General features: G+C 47.4%; 1 long non-coding RNA gene and 6 other non-coding genes across 56 annotated transcripts in view; all 7 read right to left on the bottom strand.

Annotated features, from left to right (window-relative positions):
* The window catches only part of LOC106022685, a 216,861-nt gene that overhangs the window by 181,273 nt on the left and 16,658 nt on the right, over positions 1-18,930 (bottom strand). For 35 of the 50 annotated variants that reach the window (XR_005871866.1, XR_005871882.1, XR_005871887.1 and 32 more), the window contains 8 exons: positions 17,235-17,373; positions 14,729-14,867; positions 12,223-12,361; positions 9,713-9,851; positions 7,214-7,352; positions 6,708-7,014; positions 4,677-4,789; positions 1,701-1,771 (listed from right to left, as the gene is read on the bottom strand). This is a non-coding gene — a long non-coding RNA (uncharacterized LOC106022685). Of the gene's footprint in view, positions 1-1,700; positions 1,772-4,676; positions 4,790-6,707; positions 7,015-7,213; positions 7,353-9,206; positions 9,514-9,712; positions 9,852-10,594; positions 10,683-11,310; positions 11,372-11,674; positions 12,024-12,222; positions 12,362-13,104; positions 13,193-13,816; positions 13,878-14,180; positions 14,530-14,728; positions 14,868-15,610; positions 15,699-16,322; positions 16,384-16,686; positions 17,036-17,234; positions 17,374-18,117; positions 18,206-18,930 lie in introns of all 50 variants that reach the window. The other 15 variants (XR_005871886.1, XR_005871871.1, XR_005871881.1 and 12 more) reach the window with 15 other exon arrangements.
* On the bottom strand, positions 4,314-4,407 carry LOC121134991. Its single transcript, XR_005872184.1, has one exon. It is a non-coding gene; the product is annotated as a small nucleolar RNA SNORD116 (small nucleolar RNA).
* Positions 6,850-6,943, bottom strand: LOC121134990. The gene has a single exon (XR_005872183.1). It is a non-coding gene; the product is annotated as a small nucleolar RNA SNORD116 (small nucleolar RNA).
* On the bottom strand, positions 9,349-9,442 carry LOC121134989. The gene has a single exon (XR_005872182.1). It is a non-coding gene; the product is annotated as a small nucleolar RNA SNORD116 (small nucleolar RNA).
* Positions 11,859-11,952, bottom strand: LOC121134988. Its single transcript, XR_005872181.1, has one exon. It is a non-coding gene; the product is annotated as a small nucleolar RNA SNORD116 (small nucleolar RNA).
* Positions 14,365-14,458, bottom strand: LOC121134987. Its single transcript, XR_005872180.1, has one exon. It is a non-coding gene; the product is annotated as a small nucleolar RNA SNORD116 (small nucleolar RNA).
* LOC121134986 lies at positions 16,871-16,964 on the bottom strand. Its single transcript, XR_005872179.1, has one exon. It is a non-coding gene; the product is annotated as a small nucleolar RNA SNORD116 (small nucleolar RNA).

The raw sequence follows: 18,930 nt of genomic DNA, 5'->3' as shown, positions 1-18,930 counted from the left end.
AATCTCACAAAGCTTCATCTAGGAAAATTTTTAACATTATAATTCTTTTGCTATATATTATCATTTGAGTTTGTTTTTATGGTATTCTCTATGTGTACATGGTTGTGTATTAGAGTCTGTATGTGTTTCTTGTGCTACTTTTACTCATTTTATTTGACTGTTTTTTATTCCAGTTTTCTTGGCAATATTATCATTATTACAATTATTATTAATATCATTATTATTATATTTTAGATGTGGGTTTGTATTCTAAAGAGAGACAGACAAAAAGCAATGTTGATTTGGGTGGGTGGGGGAATGGAGGGAACTTGAAGAAAATAGGGGAGTAGAACCATAATCAGAATATTGTATGAAAACAATTGTTCAAATTTAAAAATACAAAAAATTACCTCATATAAATGTTTTGTGAATTTTGTAAAATCAATAATAATGTTAAGACTAAAGGAAGTTATAAAAATATTGTAAAAGGAAATGTTTTTATCTAAGTTGAGAATAATATTGAAGTTATTACATGTTCTAAGGTAAGAACTCAATAAACTGAGTAAAATGAATGATTGATTCTCTATAACAGATTTTTAAATACTCATGTCATCTTCTTAATCATTATCAAAAGTAATTTTAAAAACAATAATATTGTTTTATCCTTTTACAAAAGGAGAGGAGGTAATCATTTTCAGGGATGTAACCACTCACAATTTATTGAAGCCCTAATGATTATCTTCATATTCCTGCCCAAGTCAACTCAGTAAGTTCTCAAGCAAACAAAAATAAAAATACATAAAAATGTGGCTGGGAGTTGGAAGGATGATGGGATAAAAATGATAGAGAATGTATGAAATTATCAAAGAATAAATACATAAAACTACTAAAGTTAAACAAAAGAAAAAATGAATTGGGTATGTATCCATTAAAACTTCAGGGAACAGCATATGATTACATTTATATGCTTGAATTATCAAAAGAAGGGTATTAGAAGAGATAAAAGGAATATTGGTGAGATGACAAAACATATTATACTCAATAAAGGCAAATTAGACAATAAAATCAACAAGAAGCATAACAAAAATGTCTTCTGCAGAATCAACAAAGACTCATAGTGAAGTTTACAAAAGTGAGAAATGAAAAGAAAACCTGAGGCCAGTTAAGGACAAAAAAGTAGGATGAACAGGAAAACTAACATTTATTGGTAATTAACAAGAAAGATGCACATTATCATTGTTAATTATAAAATTAAACTGAAAGGTGTACTTTGAATTTTATCTCCAGTGAAATTTTTTTGGTATTGACAAGGGAAGAAAATATTCAAAAAGCTCATTTTCGAACACTTCTAAAAGGGCTGAGTAGTCAGTAATGCTACAGAAAGCTGCAAATTTTTTAGGATGTAGGGGTATGAAAGTGACCTTAAAGTTTTTGTTTGACAAGGTATTATCATCAATCTATGCACCCAGCAGTGCCCTGGCACAGGCATGTTTAGAACTTACACTCAGACAGAATATGTATTGGTAGCCTGCAAGAAATACCAAGAAGTGGCAGAGCCAGGGAATGGGATACACAGCAATAGGCTCCTAAAGGCAAAAAGGAAGCAGCTGGAGTACCTAAGTCTCCTATAGGTGCAGACAGGCCCGGGTGCACAAATGCTTAGTCCTAGCAGCACTGGCAAGAGATTCCTGACCATATGGAGCTCTTCTTGGGAGGCTTACCTTCATCTTATGATCTTCTCAAGAATGTCCCCAAGACAAAGTAACTTCAACACAGCACAGGCACATGCCTCCTACAAATTGAAAAGGATGCTGGGTCATCATGTCTTCACTCCAACAAGACAGGACACAGAAATCTATGCTGTGAACACATGAAAATGCACATGCCACTCCACCATTACATTGGATAGTGTGCAACGGGCTCTGGGAGGGTTTGGCCTGAATGGTCTCCATAGGATGATCAGGTAACTTCGGCTATTGCCCCACTCCTGCTCTGCCCAAAACCTACATCATGGCTTGGCAGAACTTGCACGGTTTCCAACCAGGAAATAAGAGCTTGTCCTTGCATGGGGGCCATCCTTAGATATTAAGAGGATGTCTGTCCATCTCTGTATTCAAAACACACATTCTGGACAGACACAAAATCCAGGGACCTTGACAGCAGTGAGGACACTCTTCAAGAAAACCCTCATGACCACATCTGAAAATGTTATCCTGAAAAACGGTTGACAAAGATAAACATGATAAACAACCACAATTCTGGCATTAGTCCTGGCCATGATCACAAGACAAACCATGACCCCTCGTTCCAATCCTTGGCATATGATTCAGACTCGTCTTCCAGGGGATAATCTTCTCCTCCTATTTCAGCAGGTGGGGATCTAGTTTTCTACAGCATTGCAATAGGAATCTTCAACATTAGGCCCTAGCAAAGACCTGAAGTCCTTCAGGGCAGATCATTCTAAAGATTAACATTAGGACTTCTTCTGAAGGGAAAGTAGTCTGTCTAGGGCTACAAAAGTTGATTGTAAGTCCTGATTAGAACAGCTATACTGAGTTTTCACCCTGAAGACTCTGGCTGGACAGCACATCCAGGTACCTCTACAACAGCAAGCAAACTCTTCAAGAAAATGCTCAGACCTCTCTCTGAGAACGGCACCCCAGAAAAACCGTCCACCAGGCTCAGCTTGTTACTTTCACCTCAATTCTGCCATCAGCTCTGGCAATGATCACCTGACCAACTGGGAATCGTCTTGCTCATCCACAGCATTGACCTAAGCCTCATCCTCCATAGCTTCCTAGCCCTCCTCCTACATCAACATCTTAGAACCAGGCTTGGCATCTCTATTTATAAGGCAAACCTACAAAAATCTACAACACTCTGCCCTGCCAATGATTGCAAATGCTTCAGAGCAGGCCACTCTAAAGATTCCTCTTGGGCCTTCTTTCCAAGGGACAAAAGACTGTTTCGGGATACCCGACATTGTTTCTCAATCGTTGGTCTCTGCCTCTATTTTTTCCCAGTATTTTCTCTTTCTCCCTCCAATTTCCTATCCCCATTCTCTTTCCCTGACTGTATCTCTAGATGACTGCAGGTCTCAGATCATCTGTCTTCAGGAAACACACCTTAAACCAACTATCCACGAAGTAGTTCTGCATAGGCAAAACAATCTCAAGTATTTCCACGAGGGGTAAATCCCATGGGGGCTGAGGTTCCCCACAGGATTGGCACTGACAAGACTAAAAGTGACCAAAATAACAGACTTGTAAATCTAAAATCTGTTGGGTGATTTCAACTGCACATGAGCAGAGGTTTGAGCCAGTCCTGAACAAAGGCCTCACACCTAAAGATATCTGTCTAATATGATGCTGAGCTGCCCACCACAGAGACCCAACTAGAGTAATCACAACCAGCAGAAGAACATAAAACACAGTACCTGTCCTAAAGTCCTTTGACCTGGACTGCCATCCAGACAGGCCCTTTAGTACCCTGTGTGACTGAAAAGTATCTTGGCCCCATTGCCCTCTACTTGGAGGCCAGCAAGTCTGAGGTCACTGCCTAAGGAAACGCCACACCACCAAAGGATTCAACAGTGCCTATGTAAACACAGTTTAGCATGCATGGTTCATTCAGGTATCTGGATGTCTCCTGTTTCTATGACTGCCTTCCAGAATGACCCACTCCAGAGCAATTGGCTAGCTCTCAGACTGGAAAGGCAGTGTAGATATGTCTGCTTTCATCATCTCATCATCTCACACCTTACGATAATGCTTTCCTGTAAATCCCGACTCATGAGTACCTTCTGGGCATCCAACCACACAAACAATATGACCATCTACCTTCACCTCCCTGAAAGAAGCCCCTCAAGTAAGAGACCACACCCACCAAGGCACAATAAGCCATGTCCTAGGGAACATTCCACTGCAGCCTGAACGTCACAGTCTCTCTCAGCAGCAACACTGCAGGGTTACAACACACTAGAAGACTTGAAGAGGCACACTCACAGGGCCTGTCATGCACTATGGGAAGTCCAAACCAGAGAGGCCTCTGTTCCTCCTCTCCAGCTGCTAAGTCCGCAGCATGGATAAAGGTCACTGCTAGGAGACACCACAACTGCCAACTGAATCTCAGGATTTCAAGTCAACAAGAACAAGGGAAGGTTCACAATGAGCAGCAAGCATTCTGTCTTCACCATGGCCATGATGGCTAGCAAAGTGGGGGAAAAAACAGCCCATCATGAGGAAGTCTGGCTACTGCTGGAGTCGGGCAAGAGCAGTGGAGTGGTTCCCGAGCCTTTAACTGAATCCCGGAGGACTTGGGTGACCCAAGGTGCTGGACCTCAGTCCCAATGAGAGTGGCGGTATTGAGTTTTCACTCATTTTGTTCAGCTTTTCCAAGGAATGTTTGACTGAGAATCATCATCGATCCACACATTCTGCCGTGCCCTTGCACAGAGATATGCAGCACTGACACTCAAGTACAGTGTGTGTGGTGGTAAGCTGAGAGAAATACAAAAAAATTGCCCAGGCTGGCAGAGGGAACAACATTCAATGGGCCCCTGTTCAGGATGGGCAGCACCTTGAAGACCTAATGCTGCTATGGGGGCAGACAGACCTGGGTGCACAAATGCATAGTTCTAGAAGCACCACCAAGAACCGACATTCCTGAGCATATGGTGTCCTTCTCAGGAGGCTTACCTTCATCTTCTGGCCTTTTCAATTAATGTCCGCAGCGACATGTTACTTCACCGGAGGCAGAGTCACATGCCTCTAGCACTGGACAAAGGATGCTCAGCAATCCATTCTGAGCCCTGAATATGAAAGACACAGATTTCAACACTGAGAACACAGAAAAAAAGCACATCTAACTGTTACAGTTGGAACTGTCCACCTGGCTCTGTGATCGGTTGATCTTACTGATCTCCATGGGATGATAAGGTCACTTCTGGTCAATCCCCACTCTTGCTCTGCCAACAAACTCCAGGATGGCTCATCAGAACATAGATGGTTTCACACCAAGGGATAAGAGCTTATCCTTGCTCTTGTACCTTCCTTGGACTTTAAGAGGATGTTCGTCCCTCTCTGCACTAAACCACCAAATGTGTGGCCAGAAAGCATATCCAGTTACCACCACAGCCAAGAGCACACCCTTCAAGAAAATGCTATGACCCACCTCTGAGATCGTGGTGCCATAAACCCTGTCCACTGGGGTCAGGTTGCAAATTAAACATCAATTCTGCCATCAGCTATGGCCATGACAACCCGACACACTGTGAACCCTACTGTTCATCCAAGACATCACTTCAGCCTCGTCCTTCTTGGATTCCTAGTCCTTCTCTAATCATAAATACTCAGAACCAGGATTGACATCCGATTTTTTATGGTTTGGCTACAGGATGCTGCAAAATCGCCTATGCCATTGCTCTCAAGTGCCTCAGGGAAGGCCACTCTAAACATTGCTCTTTGGTCTTCTTCCCAAGGGATGGCAAACTGTCTGTGGATACCTGATATTTTTCTGCAATCTGTCCCTTGGACTCAGTCTCTATTTTTGCCAAGTCTATTTCTTTTTCTCCATCTGCTTTCCTTTCCCCATTATCTTTACCTGACAGTCTACTTCTCTGGTTGACTGCCAGTCTCAGACCATCTATCTTCAGTGGACACACGGGAACACAACCGTCAGGGAAGTATGTACGCACAGGGACAATACAATCACAATTGTTAGCACAAGGGGTAAATCACATAGAGGCTGAGGTCTCCCAAGAGAAGTGGCATCTCAAGACTAACAGGGACCACAAAGACAGGCCTGGCAATCTACCGTCCTTTGGGTGATCTCCACTACCCATTAGCCAAGGTTAGAGGCAGTCTTGATCTAAGGATTGGAAAACTAAAGTGTATCTTTACTATTGGTTACTGATCTGGCCATAACAGAGCCCCCCTCCTCCAGGAGGAATCATTTCCAGCTCAAAAGCACAAAAGACAGTACCTCTCCTACACTCCATTGACATGGCTTGCCATCCAGACAGGCACTCTAGTACCTGAGAACGCCGTAAAGTATCTTGACCCCATTGTGCCCTCCTGGGAACCCAGGGAGTCTGAGGTCAGTGCTTAAGGAATCACAACACCAACAAAGGATTCTTCGTTGCAGATTTCCAAACAGTTCAGCACTAGTGCCTCTTTAAGCTATCCCGATAGCCCCCCTTTGTAAGACTGCCTTCCAGAGAGAATCACTCCGGGGCATTTGGTAGATCTCATCTGGAAAGGCAGTCTTGATATGTCTGCTTTCATCCTCTCACAACTTAAGAACTTTTTCCTAGAAAACCTGCCAAATGAGTCAATTCTGGCCATCAATGGACATCAAAGGCCTCACCAAATTTCTTCAGCTCCCTAGAAAAGAGAAACCCTCAAGTCAAGAGACCACAACTATCCTGCCACAAGAAGTCACGTCCCAGGGCACAATAACCTGCAGGATGCAATTCACAGTCCCACTCAGCAGCAACCCTGCATTTGTTCTTCTTGCGAAGACTTGAAGTGGCCCCATCCCAGGACCTGTTTTCCACTATGAGCAGTGCAAATCAGAGGGGCTTCTGATCTTCCTCTCCAATTGCTAACTCTGCAGCCCAGCTGAAGGCCACTGCTAGTAGACGCCATCCCTACCCAATGCCTCTCAAGATTTCTAGTCAACCACACCAAGGGATGGTTCCAGGAGAGCAGGATTAGTGCCGTCTTTACCATGGCCAAGATTGCTGGCAGAGTGGGGAAAGAACCAGGCCATGGTTATGGAGTCTGGCTACTGCTGGAGTCGGGCAGGAGCAATGGAGTGGTTCCTGAGCCTGTGTCTGACTCCTGGAGGACTTGGGTGACCCAAGTTGCTGGACCTCAGTCCCGATGAGAGCGGCGGTATTGAGTTTTCACTCATTTTGTTCAGCTTTTCCAAGGAATGTTTGACTGGGAATCATCATCGATCCACGCATGCTGTGGTGCACTTGCACAGAGATATTCAGCACTGACACTCAAGGACACTGCGGGTGTTGGTGGGCTGCAAGAAATACCAAGAAATTCCCCAAGGTGGCAGAATAAACTCGTTTCAATGGGACCCTGTACACAAAAGGGCAGCACCTTGAGACCCTCAAGCTACTACTGGTGCAGACACGCCCGGGTTCACAAACGCTTAGTCCTAGCAGCACCACCAAGACCCGCGTTCCCTGAACATATGGTTCCCTGATTGGGAGGCTTACCTTCAACTCCGTGCTTTCCCGTTCGTGTCCCCAGAGCCATGAAACTTCACTGGTGGCCCAGGCACTTTCCTCCAGCCTAGGCTAAAGATGAGGTGCAACTCTCTCTGCACTCCGGCCATGCCACACAATGATTTCAACACTGGGGACACATGAAAAATCACATGCCAACGTTACAGTTGGAACCGTCCACATGGTTCTGGGAAAGGTTGGCCTGCCTGGTCTCCATGGGATAATCAGATCACTTCTGCTCTCTCCCACTCCTGCTCTGCCCAAGAGCACTCCAGCATGGCTCATCAGAAAGTGCACAGTTTTGCAGCAGGGGATAACGGCTCCTCCTTGCTCTTGTGAGTTCATTTGCCCCACTCTGCGGTCAACCAAAATATTTCATGCTGGACCGCACATCCAGTTACCTCGACAGTAGTGAGCACACTCTTCAAGATAATGCTCAGAACCACCTCTGACATAGTGACCACACACAGTCTGTCAAACTCGTGCTGCTATTTCCACCTCAGTTCTGCTATCAGATCTTTCCAGGACCACTGGACACACTATGACCCCCACACCCCTGCCTATCTGCCACATCGACACAGCCTCGTCCACCCTGGCTTCCTCCATCTTGTCCTCCCTCCTCATCTCAGAACAATGTTTGGCAACTATTTTTTATGGCATGTCTTCAGCAATCTACAACACTCTGCCCTGCTAATCATCTCAATTACCTCAGGGCAGGCCACTCCAAAGATTCCTCTTTGGCATTCTTCCCAAGGGATGGTATACTGTCTGGGCATACCCTACGTTTTCACTCATCTGTCCTTGATCTCAGTCTGTATTTGAAACTAGCATCCTTCTGTCATTCCATCTGCTTTCATTCTCGACTCTCTTTACCTGTGCATCTGTATCTCAGGCTGGCTGCCAGTCTCAGACCCTCAAGGAACACACCATAATTCAACAGTCAATGATGTCGCTCTGCACAGGAAAAACCATCTCATTGTTTGTTCAAGGGGTATGTCACTTGCGGGCTGAGGCCTCTCCAAAAGAGTGGCACCCTAAAGGATTCCAGGCACAAAAAACACAGTCCTGGGATCTAAAGTCTATTGGGTGATCTCCACTACACACGAGCCGAGGTTTGAGCCTGTCTTGACCTAAGGATTGGAAAACTAACATGCATCTCTACTATAGGTTACTCATCTGGCCACAGCAGAACCCCTATTGGAGGAGTCATTTCCAGCTCAAAAGCACAAAAGACAGTACCTCTCCTACACTCCATTGACATGGCTTGCCATCCAGACAGGCACTCTAGTACCTGAGAACGCCGTAAAGTATCTTGACCCCATTGTGCCCTCCTGGGAACCCAGGGAGTCTGAGGTCAGTGCTTAAGGAATCACAACACCAACAAAGGATTCTTCGTTGCAGATTTCCAAACAGTTCAGCACTAGTGCCTCTTTAAGCTATCCCGATGTCCCCCTTTGTAAGACTGCCTTCCAGAGAGAATCACTCCGGGGCATTTGGTAGATCTCATCTGGAAAGGCAGTCTTGATATGTCTGCTTTCATCCTCTCACAACTTAAGAACTTTTTCCTAGAAAACCTACCAAATGAGTCAATTCTGGCCATTAATGGACATCAAAGGCCTCACCAAATTTCTTCAGCTCCCTAGAAAAGAGAAACCCTCAAGTCAAGAGACCACAACTATCCTGCCACAAGAAGTCACGTCCCAGGGCACAATAACCTGCAGGATGCAATTCACAGTCCCACTCAGCAGCAACCCTGCATTTGTTCTTCTTGCGAAGACTTGAAGTGGCCCCATCCCAGGACCTGTTTTCCGCTATGAGCAGTGCAAATCAGAGGGGCTTCTGATCTTCCTCTCCAATTGCTAACTCTGCAGCCCAGCTGAAGGCCACTGCTAGTAGACGCCATCCCTACCCAATGCCTCTCAAGATTTCTAGTCAACCACACCAAGGGATGGTTCCAGGAGAGCAGGATTAGTGCCGTCTTTACCATGGCCAAGATTGCTGGCAGAGTGGGGAAAGAACCAGGCCATGGTTATGGAGTCTGGCTACTGCTGGAGTCGGGCAGGAGCAATGGAGTGGTTCCTGAGCCTGTGTCTGACTCCTGGAGGACTTGGGTGACCCAAGTTGCTGGACCTCAGTCCCGATGAGAGCGGCGGTATTGAGTTTTCACTCATTTTGTTCAGCTTTTCCAAGGAATGTTTGACTGGGAATCATCATCGATCCACGCATGCTGTGGTGCACTTGCACAGAGATATTCAGCACTGACACTCAAGGACACTGCGGGTGTTGGTGGGCTGCAAGAAATACCAAGAAATTCCCCAAGGTGGCAGAAGAAACTCGTTTCAATGGGACCCTGTACACAAAAGGGCAGCACCTTGAGACCCTCAAGCTAGTACTGGTGCAGACACGCCCGGGTTCACAAACGCTTAGTCCTAGCAGCACCACCAAGACCCGCGTTCCCTGAACATATGGTTCCCTGATTGGGAGGCTTACCTTCAACTCCGTGCTTTCCCGTTCGTGTCCCCAGAGCCATGAAACTTCACTGGTGGCCCAGGCACTTTCCTCCAGCCTAGGCTAAAGATGAGGTGCAACTCTCTCTGCACTCCGGCCATGCCACACAATGATTTCAACACTGGGGACACATGAAAAATCACATGCCAACGTTACAGTTGGAACCGTCCACATGGTTCTGGGAAAGGTTGGCCTGCCTGGTCTCCATGGGATAATCAGATCACTTCTGCTCTCTCCCACTCCTGCTCTGCCCAAGAGCACTCCAGCATGGCTCATCAGAAAGTGCACAGTTTTGCAGCAGGGGATAACGGCTCCTCCTTGCTCTTGTGAGTTCATTTGCCCCACTCTGCGGTCAACCAAAATATTTCATGCTGGACCGCACATCCAGTTACCTCGACAGTAGTGAGCACACTCTTCAAGATAATGCTCAGAACCACCTCTGACATAGTGACCACACACAGTCTGTCAAACTCGTGCTGCTATTTCCACCTCAGTTCTGCTATCAGATCTTTCCAGGACCACTGGACACACTACGACCCCCACACCCCTGCCTATCTGCCACATCGACACAGCCTCGTCCACCCTGGCTTCCTCCATCTTGTCCTCCCTCCTCATCTCAGAACAATGTTTGGCAACTATTTTTTATGGCATGTCTTCAGCAATCTACAACACTCTGCCCTGCTAATCATCTCATTTACCTCAGGGCAGGCCACTCCAAAGATTCCTCTTTGGCATTCTTCCCAAGGGATGGTATACTGTCTGGGCATACCCTACGTTTTCACTCATCTGTCCTTGATCTCAGTCTGTATTTGAAACTAGCATCCTTCTGTCATTCCATCTGCTTTCATTCTCGACTCTCTTTACCTGTGCATCTGTATCTCAGGCTGGCTGCCAGTCTCAGACCCTCTCTCTTCAAGGAACACACCATAATTCAACAGTCAATGATGTCGCTCTGCACAGGAAAAACCATCTCATTGTTTGTTCAAGGGGTATGTCACTTGCGGGCTGAGGCCTCTCCAAAAGAGTGGCACCCTAAAGGATTCCAGGCACAAAAAACACAGTCCTGGGATCTAAAGTCTATTGGGTGATCTCCACTACACACGAGCCGAGGTTTGAGCCTGTCTTGACCTAAGGATTGGAAAACTAACATGCATCTCTACTATAGGTTACTCATCTGGCCACAGCAGAACCCCTATTGGAGGAGTCATTTCCAGCTCAAAAGCACAAAAGACAGTACCTCTCCTACACTCCATTGACATGGCTTGCCATCCAGACAGGCACTCTAGTACCTGAGAACGCCGTAAAGTATCTTGACCCCATTGTGCCCTCCTGGGAACCCAGGGAGTCTGAGGTCAGTGCTTAAGGAATCACAACACCAACAAAGGATTCTTCGTTGCAGATTTCCAAACAGTTCAGCACTAGTGCCTCTTTAAGCTATCCCGATGCCCCTCCCCCTTTGTAAGACTGCCTTCCAGAGAGAATCACTCCGGGGCATTTGGTAGATCTCATCTGGAAAGGCAGTCTTGATATGTCTGCTTTCATCCTCTCACAACTTAAGAACTTTTTCCTAGAAAACCTACCAAATGAGTCAATTCTGGCCATTAATGGACATCAAAGGCCTCACCAAATTTCTTCAGCTCCCTAGAAAAGAGAAACCCTCAAGTCAAGAGACCACAACTATCCTGCCACAAGAAGTCACGTCCCAGGGCACAATAACCTGCAGGATGCAATTCACAGTCCCACTCAGCAGCAACCCTGCATTTGTTCTTCTTGCGAAGACTTGAAGTGGCCCCATCCCAGGACCTGTTTTCCACTATGAGCAGTGCAAATCAGAGGGGCTTCTGATCTTCCTCTCCAATTGCTAACTCTGCAGCCCAGCTGAAGGCCACTGCTAGTAGACGCCATCCCTACCCAATGCCTCTCAAGATTTCTAGTCAACCACACCAAGGGATGGTTCCAGGAGAGCAGGATTAGTGCCGTCTTTACCATGGCCAAGATTGCTGGCAGAGTGGGGAAAGAACCAGGCCATGGTTATGGAGTCTGGCTACTGCTGGAGTCGGGCAGGAGCAATGGAGTGGTTCCTGAGCCTGTGTCTGACTCCTGGAGGACTTGGGTGACCCAAGTTGCTGGACCTCAGTCCCGATGAGAGCGGCGGTATTGAGTTTTCACTCATTTTGTTCAGCTTTTCCAAGGAATGTTTGACTGGGAATCATCATCGATCCACGCATGCTGTGGTGCACTTGCACAGAGATATTCAGCACTGACACTCAAGGACACTGCGGGTGTTGGTGGGCTGCAAGAAATACCAAGAAATTCCCCAAGGTGGCAGAAGAAACTCGTTTCAATGGGACCCTGTACACAAAAGGGCAGCACCTTGAGACCCTCAAGCTAGTACTGGTGCAGACACGCCCGGGTTCACAAACGCTTAGTCCTAGCAGCACCACCAAGACCCGCGTTCCCTGAACATATGGTTCCCTGATTGGGAGGCTTACCTTCAACTCCGTGCTTTCCCGTTCGTGTCCCCAGAGCCATGAAACTTCACTGGTGGCCCAGGCACTTTCCTCCAGCCTAGGCTAAAGATGAGGTGCAACTCTCTCTGCACTCCGGCCATGCCACACAATGATTTCAACACTGGGGACACATGAAAAATCACATGCCAACGTTACAGTTGGAACCGTCCACATGGTTCTGGGAAAGGTTGGCCTGCCTGGTCTCCATGGGATAATCAGATCACTTCTGCTCTCTCCCACTCCTGCTCTGCCCAAGAGCACTCCAGCATGGCTCATCAGAAAGTGCACAGTTTTGCAGCAGGGGATAACGGCTCCTCCTTGCTCTTGTGAGTTCATTTGCCCCACTCTGCGGTCAACCAAAATATTTCATGCTGGACCGCACATCCAGTTACCTCGACAGTAGTGAGCACACTCTTCAAGATAATGCTCAGAACCACCTCTGACATAGTGACCACACACAGTCTGTCAAACTCGTGCTGCTATTTCCACCTCAGTTCTGCTATCAGATCTTTCCAGGACCACTGGACACACTACGACCCCCACACCCCTGCCTATCTGCCACATCGACACAGCCTCGTCCACCCTGGCTTCCTCCATCTTGTCCTCCCTCCTCATCTCAGAACAATGTTTGGCAACTATTTTTTATGGCATGTCTTCAGCAATCTACAACACTCTGCCCTGCTAATCATCTCAATTACCTCAGGGCAGGCCACTCCAAAGATTCCTCTTTGGCATTCTTCCCAAGGGATGGTATACTGTCTGGGCATACCCTACGTTTTCACTCATCTGTCCTTGATCTCAGTCTGTATTTGAAACTAGCATCCTTCTGTCATTCCATCTGCTTTCATTCTCGACTCTCTTTACCTGTGCATCTGTATCTCAGGCTGGCTGCCAGTCTCAGACCCTCTCTCTTCAAGGAACACACCATAATTCAACAGTCAATGATGTCGCTCTGCACAGGAAAAACCATCTCATTGTTTGTTCAAGGGGTATGTCACTTGCGGGCTGAGGCCTCTCCAAAAGAGTGGCACCCTAAAGGATTCCAGGCACAAAAAACACAGTCCTGGGATCTAAAGTCTATTGGGTGATCTCCACTACACACGAGCCGAGGTTTGAGCCTGTCTTGACCTAAGGATTGGAAAACTAACATGCATCTCTACTATAGGTTACTCATCTGGCCACAGCAGAACCCCTATTGGAGGAGTCATTTCCAGCTCAAAAGCACAAAAGACAGTACCTCTCCTACACTCCATTGACATGGCTTGCCATCCAGACAGGCACTCTAGTACCTGAGAACGCCGTAAAGTATCTTGACCCCATTGTGCCCTCCTGGGAACCCAGGGAGTCTGAGGTCAGTGCTTAAGGAATCACAACACCAACAAAGGATTCTTCGTTGCAGATTTCCAAACAGTTCAGCACTAGTGCCTCTTTAAGCTATCCCGATGTCCCCCTTTGTAAGACTGCCTTCCAGAGAGAATCACTCCGGGGCATTTGGTAGATCTCATCTGGAAAGGCAGTCTTGATATGTCTGCTTTCATCCTCTCACAACTTAAGAACTTTTTCCTAGAAAACCTACCAAATGAGTCAATTCTGGCCATTAATGGACATCAAAGGCCTCACCAAATTTCTTCAGCTCCCTAGAAAAGAGAAACCCTCAAGTCAAGAGACCACAACTATCCTGCCACAAGAAGTCACGTCCCAGGGCACAATAACCTGCAGGATGCAATTCACAGTCCCACTCAGCAGCAACCCTGCATTTGTTCTTCTTGCGAAGACTTGAAGTGGCCCCATCCCAGGACCTGTTTTCCGCTATGAGCAGTGCAAATCAGAGGGGCTTCTGATCTTCCTCTCCAATTGCTAACTCTGCAGCCCAGCTGAAGGCCACTGCTAGTAGACGCCATCCCTACCCAATGCCTCTCAAGATTTCTAGTCAACCACACCAAGGGATGGTTCCAGGAGAGCAGGATTAGTGCCGTCTTTACCATGGCCAAGATTGCTGGCAGAGTGGGGAAAGAACCAGGCCATGGTTATGGAGTCTGGCTACTGCTGGAGTCGGGCAGGAGCAATGGAGTGGTTCCTGAGCCTGTGTCTGACTCCTGGAGGACTTGGCTGACCCAAGTTGCTGGACCTCAGTCCCGATGAGAGCGGCGGTATTGAGTTTTCACTCATTTTGTTCAGCTTTTCCAAGGAATGTTTGACTGGGAATCATCATCGATCCACGCATGCTGTGGTGCACTTGCACAGAGATATTCAGCACTGACACTCAAGGACACTGCGGGTGTTGGTGGGCTGCAAGAAATACCAAGAAATTCCCCAAGGTGGCAGAATAAACTCGTTTCAATGGGACCCTGTACACAAAAGGGCAGCACCTTGAGACCCTCAAGCTAGTACTGGTGCAGACACGCCCGGATTCACAAACGCTTAGTCCTAGCAGCACCACCAAGACCCGCGTTCCCTGAACATACGGTTCCCTGATTGGGAGGCTTACCTTCAACTCCGTGCTTTCCCGTTCGTGTCCACAGAGCCATGAAACTTCACTGGTGGCCCAGGCACTTTCCTCCAGCCTAGGCTAAAGATGAGGTGCAACTCTCTCTGCACTCCGGCCATGCCACACAATGATTTCAACACTGGGGACACATGAAAAATCACATGCCAACGTTACAGTTGGAACCGTCCACATGGTTCTGGGAAAGGTTGGCCTGCCTGGTCTCCATGGGATAATCAGATCACTTCTGCTCTCTCCCACTCCTGCTCTGCCCAAGAGCACTCCAGCATGGCTCATCAGAAAGTGCACAGTTTTGCAGCAGGGGATAACGGCTCCTCCTTGCTCTTGTGAGTTCATTTGCCCCACTCTGCGGTCAACCAAAATATTTCATGCTGGACCGCACATCCAGTTACCTCGACAGTAGTGAGCACACTCTTCAAGATAATGCTCAGAACCACCTCTGACATAGTGACCACACACAGTCTGTCAAACTCGTGCTGCTATTTCCACCTCAGTTCTGCTATCAGATCTTTCCAGGACCACTGGACACACTACGACCCCCACACCCCTGCCTATCTGCCACATCGACACAGCCTCGTCCACCCTGGCTTCCTCCATCTTGTCCTCCCTCCTCATCTCAGAACAATGTTTGGCAACTATTTTTTATGGCATGTCTTCAGCAATCTACAACACTCTGCCCTGCTAATCATCTCATTTACCTCAGGGCAGGCCACTCCAAAGATTCCTCTTTGGCATTCTTCCCAAGGGATGGTATACTGTCTGGGCATACCCTACGTTTTCACTCATCTGTCCTTGATCTCAGTCTGTATTTGAAACTAGCATCCTTCGGTCATTCCATCTGCTTTCATTCTCGACTCTCTTTACCTGTGCATCTGTATCTCAGGCTGGCTGCCAGTCTCAGACCCTCTCTCTTCAAGGAACACACCATAATTCAACAGTCAATGATGTCGCTCTGCACAGGAAAAACCATCTCATTGTTTGTTCAAGGGGTATGTCACTTGCGGGCTGAGGCCTCTCCAAAAGAGTGGCACCCTAAAGGATTCCAGGCACAAAAAACACAGTCCTGGGATCTAAAGTCTATTGGGTGATCTCCACTACACACGAGCCGAGGTTTGAGCCTGTCTTGACCTAAGGATTGGAAAACTAACATGCATCTCTACTATAGGTTACTCATCTGGCCACAGCAGAACCCCTATTGGAGGAGTCATTTCCAGCTCAAAAGCACAAAAGACAGTACCTCTCCTACACTCCATTGACATGGCTTGCCATCCAGACAGGCACTCTAGTACCTGAGAACGCCGTAAAGTATCTTGACCCCATTGTGCCCTCCTGGGAACCCAGGGAGTCTGAGGTCAGTGCTTAAGGAATCACAACACCAACAAAGGATTCTTCGTTGCAGATTTCCAAACAGTTCAGCACTAGTGCCTCTTTAAGCTATCCCGATGTCCCCCTTTGTAAGACTGCCTTCCAGAGAGAATCACTCCGGGGCATTTGGTAGATCTCATCTGGAAAGGCAGTCTTGATATGTCTGCTTTCATCCTCTCACAACTTAAGAACTTTTTCCTAGAAAACCTACCAAATGAGTCAATTCTGGCCATTAATGGACATCAAAGGCCTCACCAAATTTCTTCAGCTCCCTAGAAAAGAGAAACCCTCAAGTCAAGAGACCACAACTATCCTGCCACAAGAAGTCACGTCCCAGGGCACAATAACCTGCAGGATGCAATTCACAGTCCCACTCAGCAGCAACCCTGCATTTGTTCTTCTTGCGAAGACTTGAAGTGGCCCCATCCCAGGACCTGTTTTCCACTATGAGCAGTGCAAATCAGAGGGGCTTCTGATCTTCCTCTCCAATTGCTAACTCTGCAGCCCAGCTGAAGGCCACTGCTAGTAGACGCCATCCCTACCCAATGCCTCTCAAGATTTCTAGTCAACCACACCAAGGGATGGTTCCAGGAGAGCAGGATTAGTGCCGTCTTTACCATGGCCAAGATTGCTGGCAGAGTGGGGAAAGAACCAGGCCATGGTTATGGAGTCTGGCTACTGCTGGAGTCGGGCAGGAGCAATGGAGTGGTTCCTGAGCCTGTGTCTGACTCCTGGAGGACTTGGGTGACCCAAGTTGCTGGACCTCAGTCCCGATGAGAGCGGCGGTATTGAGTTTTCACTCATTTTGTTCAGCTTTTCCAAGGAATGTTTGACTGGGAATCATCATCGATCCACGCATGCTGTGGTGCACTTGCACAGAGATATTCAGCACTGACACTCAAGGACACTGCGGGTGTTGGTGGGCTGCAAGAAATACCAAGAAATTCCCCAAGGTGGCAGAAGAAACTCGTTTCAATGGGACCCTGTACACAAAAGGGCAGCACCTTGAGACCCTCAAGCTAGTACTGGTGCAGACACGCCCGGGTTCACAAACGCTTAGTCCTAGCAGCACCACCAAGACCCGCGTTCCCTGAACATATGGTTCCCTGATTGGGAGGCTTACCTTCAACTCCGTGCTTTCCCGTTCGTGTCCCCAGAGCCATGAAACTTCACTGGTGGCCCAGGCACTTTCCTCCAGCCTAGGCTAAAGATGAGGTGCAACTCTCTCTGCACTCCGGCCATGCCACACAATGATTTCAACACTGGGGACACATGAAAAAAGCACATGCCAACGTTACAGTTGGAACCGTCCACATGGTTCTGGGAAAGGTTGGCCTGCCTGGTCTCCATGGGATAATCAGATCACTTCTGCTCTCTCCCACTCCTGCTCTGCCCAAGAGCACTCCAGCATGGCTCATCAGAAAGTGCACAGTTTTGCAGCAGGGGATAACGGCTCCTCCTTGCTCTTGTGAGTTCATTTGCCCCACTCTGCGGTCAACCAAAATATTTCATGCTGGACCGCACATCCAGTTACCTCGACAGTAGTGAGCACACTCTTCAAGATAATGCTCAGAACCACCTCTGACATAGTGACCACACACAGTCTGTCAAACTCGTGCTGCTATTTCCACCTCAGTTCTGCTATCAGATCTTTCCAGGACCACTGGACACACTACGACCCCCACACCCCTGCCTATCTGCCACATCGACACAGCCTCGTCCACCCTGGCTTCCTCCATCTTGTCCTCCCTCCTCATCTCAGAACAATGTTTGGCAACTATTTTTTATGGCATGTCTTCAGCAATCTACAACACTCTGCCCTGCTAATCATCTCAATTACCTCAGGGCAGGCCACTCCAAAGATTCCTCTTTGGCATTCTTCCCAAGGGATGGTATACTGTCTGGGCATACCCTACGTTTTCACTCATCTGTCCTTGATCTCAGTCTGTATTTGAAACTAGCATCCTTCTGTCATTCCATCTGCTTTCATTCTCGACTCTCTTTACCTGTGCATCTGTATCTCAGGCTGGCTGCCAGTCTCAGACCCTCTCTCTTCAAGGAACACACCATAATTCAACAGTCAATGATGTCGCTCTGCACAGGAAAAACCATCTCATTGTTTGTTCAAGGGGTATGTCACTTGCGGGCTGAGGCCTCTCCAAAAGAGTGGCACCCTAAAGGATTCCAGGCACAAAAAACACAGTCCTGGGATCTAAAGTCTATTGGGTGATCTCCACTACACACGAGCCGAGGTTTGAGCCTGTCTTGACCTAAGGATTGGAAAACTAACATGCATCTCTACTATAGGTTACTCATCTGGCCACAGCAGAACCCCTATTGGAGGAGTCATTTCCAGCTCAAAAGCACAAAAGACAGTACCTCTCCTACACTCCATTGACATGGCTTGCCATCCAGACAGGCACTCTAGTACCTGAGAACGCCGTAAAGTATCTTGACCCCATTGTGCCCTCCTGGGAACCCAGGGAGTCTGAGGTCAGTGCTTAAGGAATCACAACACCAACAAAGGATTCTTCGTTGCAGATTTCCAAACAGTTCAGCACTAGTGCCTCTTTAAGCTATCCCGATGTCCCCCTTTGTAAGACTGCCTTCCAGAGAGAATCACTCCGGGGCATTTGGTAGATCTCATCTGGAAAGGCAGTCTTGATATGTCTGCTTTCATCCTCTCACAACTTAAGAACTTTTTCCTAGAAAACCTGCCAAATGAGTCAATTCTGGCCATCAATGGACATCAAAGGCCTCACCAAATTTCTTCAGCTCCCTAGAAAAGAGAAACCCTCAAGTCAAGAGACCACAACTAT

The sequence above is a fragment of the Mesocricetus auratus genome, unplaced genomic scaffold (genome assembly GCF_017639785.1).
Source record: "Mesocricetus auratus isolate SY011 unplaced genomic scaffold, BCM_Maur_2.0 Super-Scaffold_100030, whole genome shotgun sequence".
NCBI lineage: Eukaryota > Metazoa > Chordata > Mammalia > Rodentia > Cricetidae > Mesocricetus > Mesocricetus auratus.
The sequence above is the reverse complement of the archived record's forward strand: the minus strand, read 5'-3'. Positions and strand labels throughout refer to the sequence as shown.